Genomic DNA, 465 nt, shown 5'->3' on the forward strand with positions numbered 1-465 from the left:
TGCTGCTACTCACATCGGGCATGGACCTGGACCTCCAGCAGGCCCCGGGGACCTACATCACACCTTGCTCTTGCCTCCCTTACAGCTGAAAAAGGTCCATGCCTGTGCCCTGGCCCTGCTGAAATTCCCTCTCCATTTAGCCGAGGCAGTGAGTCGGCCTCCCGTCTCCCTTTACGGTCGAAAAAGATGTGCTCCTGGGCGCACTGGCCCTGCTGCTACTCACATCGGGCATGGACCTGGACCTCCAGCAGGCCCCGGGGACCTACATCACACCTTGCTCTTGCCTCCCTTACAGCTGAAAAGGTCCATGCTTGTGCCCTGGCCCTGCTGAAATTCCCTCTCCATTTAGCCGAGGCAGTGAGTCGGCCTCCTGTCTCCCTTTACGGTCGAAAAAGATGTGCTCCTTGGCGCGCTGGCCCTGCTGCTACTCACATCGGGCATGGACCTGGACCTCCAGCAGGCCCC

This window comes from Copadichromis virginalis, linkage group LG13, assembly GCF_057382275.1.
Source record: "Copadichromis virginalis isolate Kocher_CV1m ecotype Utaka linkage group LG13, C_Virginalis_male_GT1.1, whole genome shotgun sequence".
In the NCBI taxonomy this organism is placed as follows: Eukaryota; Metazoa; Chordata; class Actinopteri; order Cichliformes; family Cichlidae; genus Copadichromis; species Copadichromis virginalis.